Genomic DNA, 13,989 nt, shown 5'->3' on the forward strand with positions numbered 1-13,989 from the left:
ACACACAAGCTAAGTCCACATTTCTAAAAGTAAATACTTATTTCTCAAAGCTTGTTTTTGGAAATGATAGATCAAAGCAATCATGCTGATCTTTTCAGGAGACTTTGTGAGTTCTCCAGTTTATGTATCTAGATGTTAAAGCCAGACAAAATCAAATGAGAAATGAGACACACATTTTTAACAGGGAGGGTGATTCATCATTGGAATAACTATCAAGGAGACATTGAGGATTTTCCATATCTTGATGTCTTCAGATCCAGACTAGATGACTTTCTGGAAGACATGTGTTAGCCAACACAAGTTGCTGTGCTCAGTACAGTGGTAACTCGGTGAGATTCTATGCCCTGTGTCGTACAGGCGGTCAGACTAGATAATCTAATGATCCCTTCTGGCTTTAAATCTATGAATCTATGAAATCAACATATTATGAGGTTTATGAGCCCCAATATCTATAGCTGCTCTATATAGATTTCTTTTTGCTACCTGGATCAAATTTTAAAGTCCACTGAAGTCAATGGGAAAACTTCCATTGACTTGAATAGGCTCTGGATCAGGATCTGTGAGATTATTTATAAAACAAGACGTGCATTGCCCAATAATCATTACTCAATTCTACTTTTTTTTTCTAATATGGAGAAAAGCTGAATGAAAGAAAAATACTGAAAGTCCTTGTTCTTTTGAATAAAATAATCAACCTATTTTGTTAGTATGTTACTTGCATATTAGAACTATTTCGTATGGTAGACTGTTCAGTTGCATCAATCGATTGTACAGAGAAGTGCTAGTTAAGAATCTAATTTCTTTTGGCATTATCTGTAGTGAATGGATGACACTTGCTGCATTTCAAGACAGATCATTAAAACCCTCATCAATGTGAAATCAAAGGAGCTACACAACGAGCAAGATAAGAACATAAGGATGGACACATTGGGTCAGACCAATGGTCCATCAAGCTCAATATCCTGTCTTCTGACAGTGATCAGTGCCAGATGCTTCAGGGGGAATGAACAGAACAGGGAAATTATCTAGCACCTTCTGGCAGTCAGAGGTTTGGCAACGCCCAGATTATGATTGTGTCCCTGACCATTTTAGCTAATAGTTAGTGATGGAGCTATCATCCATGAACATATGTAATTCTTTTTTTGAACCCAGTTATACTTTTGGCCTTCACAACATCCCCTGGCAATGAGTTCCATAGGTTGGCTGTGTGTTTTGGGAAGAAGTACTTCCTTATGTTTGTTTTAAACCTCCTGCCTATTAATTTTGTTGGGTGACCCCTAGTTCTTCTGTTTTGTGAAGGGGTATAAAACACTTCCTTATTCACTTTCACTACACCATTCTTGATTTCCCTCTATCATCTCCGTCCCACCCACAATCATCTCTTTTCTAAACTGAACAGTCCCAATTTTTTAAATCTCTCCTCATATGGAAGTTGTTCCATACCCCTAATAATTTTTGTTGCCCTTCTATGTACTGTTCCCAGTTCAAACCTATCTTATTTTAGATGGGATGACCATGACTACATGCAGTATTCAAGGTGTGGGTGCACCGTGGATTGATATAGTGGCATTAAGCTATTTTCTATCTCTTTCCTAATGGTTCCTAATATTTTGTTAGTTTTTTGGACTGCCACTGCACATTGAAAAGATGCTTTCAGAACACTATCCATGATACCTCCAAGAGCTCTTTCTTAAGTAGTAACAGCTAATTTAAACCTCATCATTTTTTATAGTTGGGATTATGTTCTCCAATGTGCATTAATTTGCATTTATCAGCATTGAATTTCATCTGCATTTTATTGCCCAGTCACCCAGTTTTGAGAAATCCCTTTGGACTTAACTATCTTGAGTAATATTGTCTCATCTGCAAACTTTTCCACCTCACTGTTTACTCCTTTTTCCAGATCATCTATGCATATATTGGATAATATGGTCCCAGTAGAGATCCTTGGGGGGAGGGGTCCCAAGTACAGACCCCGCTATTTACCTCTCTCCATTCTGAAAACGTACCATTTATTCCTACCCTTTGTCGTTTATCTTTTAACCAGTTATTGATTCAGGAGAGGACCTTCCCTCTTATCCCATGACTGCTTACTCTGATTACGAGTCTTTAGTGAAGGATCTTGCCCAAGATTTCCTGAAAATCCAAGCATACTGTATCCACTGGGTCACCATTTACCACATGCTTGTTGACACCCTCAAAGAATTCTAATTGATATGTGAGACATGACTTCCCTTTACAAAAGCTGTGTTGACTCTTCCCCAACATATCTATGTGTCTGATAATTCTAGCCTTTACTACAGCTACAACCGATTTGCCTGGTACTGAAGTTAGGTTTACCAGCCTGTAATTACCTGGATTGCCTCTGAAACCTTTTTTAAAATAGCTGTTGCATTAGCTATCCTCCAGTCATCCTCTACTCACACCTCAATCTGGGACAGTTCCTCAGATGTCTCAGGTGCAGAATCTCCCTCACATCCTCTGTAGTGAAGACTAATGCGAAGAATTCATTTAGTTCCTCCACAATGGCCTTGTCTTCCTCGAGTGCTCCTTTAGAACCTCAATCATCCAGAAGCCCCTCCAATTGTTTGGCAGGCTTCCTCTTCTGATGTACTTAAATTTATTTTTGCTGTTAATTTTGGTGTCTTTTGCTAGTTGCTTTTCAAATTATGTGTTGGACTCTGTAATTATACTTCTACACATGACTTGACACAGTTTGTGCTCCTTCCTATTTTCCTCAGTAGGATTTGATTTCCAATTTTTAATGGATGTCTTTTTGTCTCTAACCACCTCTTTTACTCTGTTGTTTTGCCATAGTGGCATTCTTGTGGTCCTTTTTTGGGGGGTGGGAGTATACATTTAGTTTGAGGCTCTATTATGGTATTTTTTGAAAGTTTCCATGCAGCTTCCAGACATTTAACTCATATGACTTCCTTTTAATTTCCATTTAACTAGCGTCCTCATTTTGTGTAGTTCCCCTTTTTGAAGTTAAATGCTATTCTGGGAGGTTTCTTTGGTATTTTCCCCCTACAAAGAAGTTGAATTCAATTACATGATGGTCACTATTACCAAGCAGTTCAGCTATATTCACCTCTTAGACCAGATTCTCTGCGATACTTAGGGCTAAATCAAGAATTGCCTCTTCCCTTGAGGATTCCAGGACTAGCTGCTCCATGAAGCAGTCATTAATGGTGTCCAGAAATCTTATCACTGCATCTTGTTCTGAGGTGACATGTACTCAGTCAATATGGGGATAGTTGAAATCCTCCATTATTACTGGGTTTTCAGTTTTATAGCCTTTCTAAGCTTGCTGTGCATTTCACTATCTCTGCCACCATGTTGGTCAGGTAGTCGATAGTGTATTCCTACTGCTGTACTCATTATTCAAGCATGGCATTTCCATCTATAGAAATTCTATGGTACAGTTTGATTCATTTAATACTTTTGCTTTATTTGACTCTATGCTTTCTTTCACATATAGCGCCACTCTCCCACCAGTGTGATCTACTCTATCATTCATATATATTTTGTATCATCTTATTACAGTGTCCCATTGCTTATCATCATTCCACCAAATTTCTGTGATGCCTATTATATCAATATCCTCATTTAATACCAGGCACTCAAGTTTACTCATCTTAGTATGTAGACTTATATACAAGCATTTATATACAAGCATTTACAAAATTTGTCACCTTTTAGCTGTCTGACATGTGATGTAATCAAATGGGTCTCTTTTTCATTTGATGGTTTCTCTTCAGTTCCTACCAGTACTTTATCAACTTCTAGCCTCTCCTCTTTACTAAAATATAGAATATCCCCTTTAATAAACCCTCCTCTCAGAGATGTGTGCTCCTCTGCACCTATCAGCTTTCTCCCAGGCCTTAGTTTAAAAACTCCTCTACAATCCTTTTAATTTTACATGTCAGCCATCTTGTTCCATTTTGGTCTAGGTCAGTGGTTCCCGAACTTTAACAACCTGTGATCCCCTTTCACTAAAATGTCAAGTCTCGTGAATCCCCTCCTAAAAATGAATATTTCCAGAGATTTTCTCCTTTACCCGAATATAAATTATAAAAGCAGTGATTGTGGAAATATAAAATTTGTTTTTATGACATGCTTATTACACACTATTTATTATTTATCATTACAGTATTTTTATTACATTATGAAAATGGCAACACTCTTCCCAGATCTCACTTTCGTTGCTTGTATCAAGGAGCCTATGTTTCATCAAGGAGTATCAGATGTGAAACAGCATGAAGGTATTTAAGAAGCCAACTCAAAGAATTCCTCCGACACAAGCAGTCAGGTCTTGAGCAGTCCATGCAAACAACGCACGTTACAAAGCTTAAACTTGTTCTTCATAATAATTTTAAAAACAATACTAGCTGCCTATTTAATTTTAAAAACAGCAAAAAATATCCACCTCCCTCTCCATTTCTTATAAGGAGTCTTGAAGTTTAAATCTCCTCAATGTGATAGATATGCTTGCTTTGATCTGCTTAGCTCTTGGAAGTCCTGGGGCTCCGGGCTGCTGGCCCCATGCTGCCCGGGGTCCCTAGGGACAGCTCTGGCCGCCATTAGGGAATTTTCCCCCGAGAACCCCCTATAACATTTCGCGAACCCCCAGGGGTTCACAAACCCCAGTTTGGGAACCACTGGTTTAGGTGGATCCCAGCCTTACTGGATAGGCTCTTCCTTTCCCTAAAGGCTCCCCAGTTCCTAATAAACCTAAATCCCTCCTCCCAGTTCCATCGTCTCATCCATGCATTGTAGTACTCGGTGTGGGTAAGGGTATCAAAATCTGGCCCATAATATTAAATTGTTCTAGTGGAGAATGTAGCTCACAAAGTACAGTATTGTGGACTGCCTGGATAGCATTCCGTGAATAAAATGAGTGTCACGAAGACCACTTTTGCCACGGGAACATATCCAGCCATTTATTACACAGCTGTAGCTACCACTTTAAGTCACTGGTATTTTTCATATATATGAATGGCATGATATGGCCCTATCTGTATGACCTTGTTGATATTGTACTTCATGAGCTTTGAACAAAAGCTGTTTGAGCCTGGGTAAATCTTAGCCCAATGCAGACATATTACAAAGTTTGGGAGTATTCACTAATGTTAACATTTTCCTGAGCATAAGAGTCTGGATTCTTCACTGTTCATGAATTATGTAGATCATTTCCAATCCATGCCAGTGAAATCTTTATGACACACCACACAACCAGGTATCCTGTATACATACTGGCATATGTTATTGTGACCCTCTCTTAGAAATGTTTCAGAGATATTTTATAACATAAATGGAACTATTTTTGTACCCCTCCACCTGTAAAGTAAAATGTCTTTGTTGCCATAGGTGCAACTGTTCAGTGCCTTGAGAAAGAGGAAAAAAATAATAAAAGGCACACGTTGAAAACCCTGAGTGAACACAGCTTTCCTGTACATAAAGATGTTATAGTTTAAAGGCCTGATCTCTCAGGACCTTCCAGGTCTAGAAGCGAATGTTTTAGAATCCCATTTAAAAACTGAGAATTTCACCTTTTTCAAAAGTATAAAATTTCCATTTCAAGCCTCCAAAGGCTTGTAAGATCTTGGACCTTAGACCTTTCCATGGTGATATGCTGAATGACTCAGGACAGTTTATTTATTTATTTATTTTTGGGGGGGTGAGATGCAGGAATTCCATATTTTGGGAGAAAGAGGGGGAAATTTATTTTGAAGTTGATTCAAAGTAATAGGGGGCCATTTGGAAGTCGTTCTAAAGGAGATGGACTAGCAGACACAGTGCAGGTGAGAAGTGAAAGGTGCTCAATAAATGCAATTTATCATATGGATAATATATTTTATATTTATACAGTCCAGGGGAAGAGGAAATATATGGAAAACAGTATTTCTATAGGTGTCTGGGATAAATTATCTTGGACCTATGAAGCTAGTACATTTGACTGTAAATTCATTAATCTCAGATTTAGTATATAGTTTTGCCATTTACCATGAATTATTTTATAAAGTTTTCAAAATCTACAAATCAGTGCTTTTACAGACAAAACCAAATTCTAGACAAGAGAGCTATGGTACATTTAAATTTAAGATACAGAAATGTTGCCTTTAACCATGTTCTTTGTTTGATCACATATATTTTCAGTTCTTCAACTACGGATATCTAGGAATCCCAGGGGATTTTGCAAGAAGCTTCCATTAAATGCACAGCTGTTAAAGGCCAATCAGGTCTCCTAATGTTTCTAACTACTGCTTTCTGATACAAATTGATTTTACATTATTTTACTATAATATTTGATTAGCAGAGAGACAATAGGACTGTGGTTAGGGAGCGTGGTCAACCATTCAGTGGGCATTTCAAAGGAGTAATGACTATGCCCACTAACTACCATCCTACTAAAACTGGCTTTTAAGTGCTACAGAAGCATAAAGAGAGGCTTTCTGGTTACAGAAGATTATAGCAAGGTCTTATCAATATTGAATCACAATATGCACATTTTTTTTAAGTTTTAAATTTTCAGGAGATCACTATTGGAACCATTTTTCTTCACACATTCAAACCTGTCATAGTGTATCTACATCATTTTTTAAGAGCCGCTGTACACTAGTAATAAAAAACAGTACAGTGACTGGTTGTAAGCACTGACAGTCTCTGAAAACAACCAAGTGGATTTGTCTGTTGTGAAATTATTTAGATTCTGAATTAAAATAATATTTTTTTAATTATTGTGCACCAATAAGCGTATATAATTTATGCATGCATTCACACCTATACATATGTGCATCTTTGTATAATTACATAGATACACATCTTTATATTTAGATCAATACGTAGTTGCTTTCAAGAAATTTTTTTTTCTAGATATGATTGCTGTTATAATAATAAGAAAAGCAATTTAAAGAACAGAAATTTGACCATACAGTGTCGTTTATTATTTGTCAAAGGAACAGATAACCAAGTTAATCTCAGTACTCAATGCACCTCCCAACCAATACTAGATTAGTTTTCAAATAAATAAGGACATTATAAATTAAATAGCTGAAATGCAAAAAACATTAAGGAGTTATATTAAATCTTGTCATTCAAAGGTCTGATGAAAGGTTATTTCCCAAAGTGGGATCATTAAAAAGAAAATTAAAACATTATCTTCTTAAGTATATTGGCCTATTTTAGATACCACCCTGTCGCTAATATTAAATGAAGTTTCAGGTTAGAGGTAGGTAAGGTCAAATTTTAAAAATAAAGACCATAATGTGACTTAATTGTTTTATCCGAGTCCAGGTTATATGGCTCCACTCTATCAATTCATAATCATTTCCTGGTGCTGGAAATGGACTTTTCACATAACAATCATGAAAGAATCACTTTCTGCTAATACTGAACAAGGAATTTAATGAGACCAAAGAAAGGAGTATTTTCCCTAAAGATATTCTGTCTCTCTCTTCTTCACTGCAGAGCTTCTCCTTGAACCCTTCTTTCTTGACTTCCAGCTACCGCTTGAAAGAGACAGCATACTTCTCCTCTTCCCTGACCTTTTTGTATAAACAATCATTAACAATAATTAATATTTATGCTTTAGTCATACAGAAGTTATTGGGCTCAATACAAAGGTAACTGTGTGAAATTTATTGCCCATGTGACATACAGGAGGTCACATTAGATGATCTAATGGTCCCTTCTGGCCTTAAACTCCATGAATCTATATATTTAACACAAATTATGAATAAAGATGAGTCAATTGCTTCCCCATTTATCCCGATCTGGCAATCTAAAGACCATGAAGAGGGCTTTGTCCAGCTAATTCTCTTATCATTTCAAAGGTATAAACTCAGTGTAAACGATTCTTCTGTCCTCTATCCACAGGCCAGCCAAGGGAGGAGAATGGGGACAGGAGTTTCTGTGCCCAGGAAGGATCACTGAGGATTCTTTTCTCCCCTCCATTTAGTAGAGCAACAAAGCTATGCTCTCTATGCCCTCTTCTCATGGCCTTGCTACATTGTTCACTATGAAGTCCAGCACCCTGTTGGCAGCAGCTAGTACAGCCAATATCTCAACTGTAAACTTCTAAGGGCAACACTGTGCCTCTTCATACCAGTCTGTAAAGAGCCTAGAATATTACTGATACTGCACAAAAGTAAACAATATGAATGAAAGCACTTCCCACTGGACATTATGACAGCAGCCCCGGCAGTGAAAGTATGGGTCAGATTATATGCCTAGACCCAATCCTATGCACTGAAATGAAGCCTGAGGTATAATGACACATTTTACTACATTAGTTCTAAATCATAAGGGCTAGACTCTAAGTTGCCAAGTGAGGTGCATGGGAAGGAAGGGGTTAAAGAAATTCCCTTTCCTCACAGAAGGCTGCCCAGAATTCTACCCCGTAACATGGGGTTGTTGTAGACTGTCCCTCCTCACGTAACTGGGGAGCTCTCAGACTCACAATGCTTATGGTGCTCCCCTTGGGGCACTACGAAGCCATACCCTCACCTCTTCAACACAGAATGGTGGCTAAATGCCACAATTTAGCCCACAGTGTCCCCTTAGTAATCATAGAATCATAGAATATCAGGGTTGGAAGGTACCTCAGGAGGCCATCTAGTCCAACCCCCTGCTCAAAGCAGGACCAATCCCCAACTAAATCATCCCAGCCAGGCCTTTGTCAAGCCCGGCCTTAAAAATCTCTAAGGAAGGAGATTCCACCACCTCCCTAGGTAATCCATTCCAGTGCTTCACCACCCTCCTAGTGAAAAAGTTTTTCCTAATATCCAACCTAAACCTCCCCAACTGCAACTTGAGACCATTACTCCTTGTTCTGTCATCAGGTACCACTGAGAACAGTCTAGATCCATCCTCTTCGGAACCCCCTTTCATGTAGTTGAAAGCAGCTATCAAATCCCCCCTCATTCTTCTCTTCTGCAAACTAAACAATCCCAGTTCCCTCAGCCTCTCCTCATAAGTCATGTGATCCAGCCCCCTAATCATTTTTGTTGCCCTCCGCTGGACTCTTCCCAATTTTTCCACATCCTTCTTGTAGTGTGGGGCCCAAAACTGGACACAGTACTCCAGATGAGGCCTCACCAATGTCGAATAGAGGGGAACAATCACGTCCCTCGATCTGCTGGCAATGCCCCTACTTATACAGCCCAAAATGCCGTTAGCCTTCTTGGCAACAAGGGCACACTGTTGTCTCAGATCCAGCTTCTCGTCCACTGTAACCCCTAGGTCATTTTCTGCAGAACTGCTTCCTAGCCATTCGGTCCCTAGTCTGTAACAGTACATGGTATTCTTCCGTCCTAGGTGCAGGACTCTGCACTTGTCCTTGTTGAACCTCATCAGGTTTCTTTTGGCCCAATCCTCTAATTTGTCTAGGTCCCTCTGTATCCTATCCCTACCCTCCAGCATATCTACCACTCCTCCCAGTTTAGTGTCATCTGCAAACTTGCTGAGAGTGCAGTCCACACCATCCTCCAGATCATTAATGAAGATATTGAACAAAACCGGCCCCAGGACCGACCCTTGGGGCACTCCGCTTGAAACCGGCTGCCAACTAGACATGGAGCCGTTGATCACTACCCGTTGAGCCCGACGATCTAGCCAGCTTTCTATCCACCTTATAGTCCATTCATCCAGCCCATACTTCTTTAACTTGGTGGCAAGAATACTGTGGGAGACCGTATCAAAAGCTTTGCTAAAGTCAAGGAATAACACATCCACTGCTTTCCCCTCATCCACAGAGTCAGTTATCTCCTCATAGAAAGCAATTAGGTTAGTCAGGCATGACTTGCCCTTGGTGAATCCATGCTGACTGTTCCTGATCACTTTCCTCTCCTCTAAGTGCTTCAGAATTGATTCCTTGAGGACCTGCTCCATGATTTTTCCAGGGACTGAGGTGAGGCTGACTGGCCTGTAGTTCCCCGGATCCTCCTTCTTCCCTTTTTTAAAGATGGGCACTACATTAGCCTTTTTCCAGTCATCCGGGACCTCCCCCGATCGCCATGAGTTTTGAAAGATAATGGCCAATGGCTCTGCAATCACATCCGCCAACTCCTTTAGCACCCTCGGATGCAGCACATCCGGCCCCATAGACTTGTGCTCGTCCAGTTTTTCTAAATAGTCCCGAACCACTTCTTTCTCCACAGAGGGCTGGTCACCTTCTCCCCATACTGTGCTGCCCAGTGCAGCAGTCTGGGAGCTGACCTTGTTCGTGAAGACAGAGGCAAAAAAATCATTGAGTACATTAGCTTTTTCCACATCCTCTGTTACTAGGTTGCCTCCCTCATTCAGTAAGGGGCCCACACTTTCCTTGACTTTCTTCTTGTTGCTAACATACCTGAAGAAACCCTTCTTGTTACTCTTAACATCTCTTGCTAGCTGCAACTACAAGCTTTTGCAAGTCTGCTTTTCTGAAGTCCAGGGTCCGTATTTTGCTGCTCTCCTTTCTTCCTTGTGTCAGGATCCTGAACTCGACCACGGAACACATCAAAACAGAGGGAATGATAATTTTTCACTCTTCCCTTCATAATTTGTAATATTTTCTTCTAGACCCTTATAGATCTTCTCTTCTTCAAGCTACATAATCCTGTCATATGATTTACAATATAAAAACTCGCTTTACTTTTAACCATCTTTGATATCCTTCCCTGGACATTTTCAGTGTCCTCAAGATCTCTATTTCTCTGATGACAACGTGACTAGAATTAGTCACAGTGCTTGAAACGAAGTTTGCTTTATACAATATTGCTATAATACTTTGTTTTTCTATTCCTTTTGATAACATTTAAGCATCCCATTTTCTTTAGGTCAAATACTGCTCTCATTTGCACAATTGTGAATCCAGATTAACCACATTAAAGTGATTATATTTGTTATATTACATTTCTATATAACCTCAAATGATTTGTATGTAATTTATTTATCTCTGTCTCTTCAGAAGCTGTATAACTTAAATATACACTCCATAAACTAGAGAATAGGTTTTTCATTTTGAGGGTGAAAGAATTACTGTGGAAGTTCAGAAACAGAGGGAGGGACTGTTCCACAGTAAATAAGAATCACAGTACGAGTATATTTTTATTTGCATTCAGAAATGATAATGCATCTGGGGTTCAGATCATGGACCTGGAGGACTCTAAATAGAGAAAAACTGAGACTTTTTAAAGGGAACTGAAGAAAACTAAAAACTTGTGAACGTAATCTGTATTGTGTCCTGATTTGGCTCCAAGGAATTAATGGATTATTCCTTTCCTAAACCTCAGAGATGAGCTGGATCTGTACATATGTCAGGAGGAAGACCTGATGTTACCATTCTCAGACCTAGGGTGTTTATTTTATTTGAGCAAAACATGGTGTATTCCCAGGTAAAATGAATACAAATATTTGGATCTAGAATTCTAGTACTTCAAGTTTTCAACAATATAATTATTAAAGTATATATTTTAAATCCTGAATCATTTGTGTGAAAAAATTTTAATTAACAAAGATTATGCATTACCTAAATAATTAATGTTTAATTAAAGTTAGGCAGTGTTCAGTTCAGGCCCAAATTAATAAAAATCTATTTAGGTAATGGATAATAAGGGCCTAGTCCTGCAAATATTTAAGGTAACATATATGAGCATTGACTTCAATGAGGCTATTCAAGTGTTACAAAGTTACCCATGTGTGTAAGTGTCTGCAGGATCAGGGCTTAAATTGGTATGGACAGGTATGAGTATGAGCAGGTACAAGTCTGAAGCTTTTTATAATGTGAACCTTTTACCAGGATTTGGCATACAAAGAATACTATTCAAAGCTATTTCAAATAGAAAAATGTGTCAATGTGTAGTAAGATTTCTATGTCAAAACAACATCAAAACATTCAGAGGAACCATTTATGATGTCAATGAAAGAACTACAGTGTTTCTAATTCACATTGCTTCTTTTTTTCTTAATTACACACACACACAAATATATATATATATATATATAAAATACTGCTTTCTGAATAAACAACACCTCCATACTAATCAAGGTAGAATAATTCTATCCCAAAAATACTTATACATCTGATAACATTAGTGCACAAAATATTTATGTAGTCTCACTCCTCCAGTGCTCCAAATACTTGTGTATTCTTGCCCCTCCAGTCGCCACACACCCTTAGCTTTCAAGGTCAAGTATTCTCTGTCAACCTCTTGAAAAACACACCCAAATAAATTATATATGCTTAACATTGTTATCCTGGCTTCATTTTTTACTTTCATTGCAAATGTAAGGGAGTTGTGAAAATATTTGACTTTGAATAAGGTGTCTCCAGCCTGAAAAGGTTGAGAAACACTGACTTAAGGTATAAGTGAAATTGGATCTCAAGCTAATTTCTTGTGTATGTCTGTCTACACTGGTAAACTACTATAATTTGGAAAAATTGAACATGGAATGGAAGGCTATGGCCAAGACTGGAATAACAACAGTGTTTGTTTAAAGTAAGGATTACTGTGCACTGGCAGAAATGCTTGTGTACTGTGTGCCTGCAGTATAATTGGCTTAGGTCAGTGCTATTAATCTCTCACTTCCAAGATAATGAAAATTCATCATCATGGTCAAACAAGTCTCAAATGATAAAATAAAGAACATCTTACAGTGTTGTGGCTTAAGCAAGGAAATTCCAGTTGATGGCTAATAGTGAATTCCATTTTGCCTAGGTATATTAGCCATATATTGGGCCAAATTTTCAAACATTAGCACAAAAATGAATGTTCTCTCATTATACCCACAAAATTCCACCAGTTCAAACAGATACTTGCAGGTGCAGTTACTCAAACTGTGCACGGGAATTAACAGTTTTCTGTGTATCATGCCATTAACACCATGAATAAAAATTTGGCACAGTGAATATAAGCACTGCCTGGTATCTCTACAATATCTAGGTATTATGATGTGAATTACAGAGTGAGTGCCAGATTTAAACCTTATTTCCAAAAATATGTCTAGAATAGTTCCCCATTGAAACAGTTCTTGATTGACACCATTGTAACTGAGAGCGGAATTCAATCTAGACAATCAACATTAGTGCTGAATTTCCTTGTTTTAATAGCAAAGCTTCACTGAACTGCACATCTGAGATTTGAATGCTGAAGAACAAGCTCCTGAATGCCTGTCTAAAAAAATACAAGCCCATATTTCTGTTCACCCAGTAGCACTGCATTGGGCTAGCAATTAAAAAAGCCAATCCTTCCTGTCTGATTCGTGACGAATGGCACTAGACACTTAAGCTCTACAACTGAAACTATTGGGCAATGCAAAGAGCAACTACTTTGCAACACCTCATTCTGGTCATTATTTTTGAGAGTGTCAAAATGAGAGAAGAAAGAAAAAGAGAGAGAGTTAAACTGCTTTTTTGTTATTGTTTTCTTATTCCTTTCTCCTAGCTATTCATCCTGTGATCTAAGCATTTTCTCTCATAGGCCAGAAGAGACCACCAGATCACATTATCTGATCTCCTGTATATCACAGGCCCCCAACACCTGCACATTAAACCCAACACCTGAAATTAGACCAAGGTATTATAGGTATCACAGAAGACTATATTATTGTGTGCCACCGGCAGAGAATAGGAGGGACTGAGGTGCACCAGTGCTTGAGGACTGCACAATGGCAGGGGAATGATTAAGTGAGACACAAATGAAAACAAATGGTCACAGTATCAGAACATTTTCAAAGTATTTACTTTGAAAGCATTTGAGATTCCTGATCTTTTAACAGTAAATTAAATATTTCTTCTGATTTAAGAGAACTCAGGCAGACCTCACATATTCTGAGTATACTGTAATATATTTGATGGCCCTTTTAAACATTTTAGGGACAAATTCTCCACAATACATACGCACACACTCTCCCACAGTAATCAATGGGAGTTGTGCATGCATATCTGAAGTCAGATTTCAGCTCTGATGTCCCTGTGAACTTTAAGATTTTGCTTATTTGGAAAGA

Source organism: Emys orbicularis, chromosome 6, assembly GCF_028017835.1.
Source record: "Emys orbicularis isolate rEmyOrb1 chromosome 6, rEmyOrb1.hap1, whole genome shotgun sequence".
Taxonomy (NCBI): Eukaryota; Metazoa; Chordata; order Testudines; family Emydidae; genus Emys; species Emys orbicularis.